The 344-nt window shown below is 53.2% G+C and overlaps 1 non-coding gene across 1 annotated transcript; it reads right to left on the bottom strand.

The window, feature by feature from the left end:
* Positions 1–113: 113 nt before the first annotated feature.
* TRNAF-GAA (transfer RNA phenylalanine (anticodon GAA)) lies at positions 114–186 on the bottom strand. The gene has a single exon. It is a non-coding gene; the product is annotated as a tRNA-Phe (tRNA).
* Positions 187–344: the final 158 nt, after the last annotated feature.

Raw genomic sequence — 344 nt, 5'->3', positions numbered from 1 at the left:
GCCTTCCGTGCAATTACCGCTTTAGCTCGGCTGATTGTATCCACGAACATCTTCAACGGTCCTGAGCTCACAGGAACCGCAAGACGCTGGAGAGGGACCAAAAAAACCCGTTCTGCCGAAACCCGGGGTCGAACCAGGGACCTTTAGATCTTCAGTCGAACGCTCTCCCAGCTGAGCTATTTCGGCCGTCTACCCGTAGCTTTTTCTGGCCTCCCCCCCCTTCTGCAATACTCGGGTTGTGTTCAACCTTCGTTTTGGGTGGTTTTAGATTTCTTAAGTGTGACTGTCTAGTTGTCCGATATCTTCGCCGACCCAGAAAGACTCGGAGTCCACCGTCTTCCACG

This window comes from Leptonychotes weddellii, unplaced genomic scaffold (assembly GCF_054177405.1).
Source record: "Leptonychotes weddellii isolate Sample4059 unplaced genomic scaffold, ASM5417740v2 HiC_scaffold_122542, whole genome shotgun sequence".
NCBI classification, from domain to species: Eukaryota; Metazoa; Chordata; class Mammalia; order Carnivora; family Phocidae; genus Leptonychotes; species Leptonychotes weddellii.
This window is presented reverse-complemented; position numbering and strand designations above follow the sequence as displayed.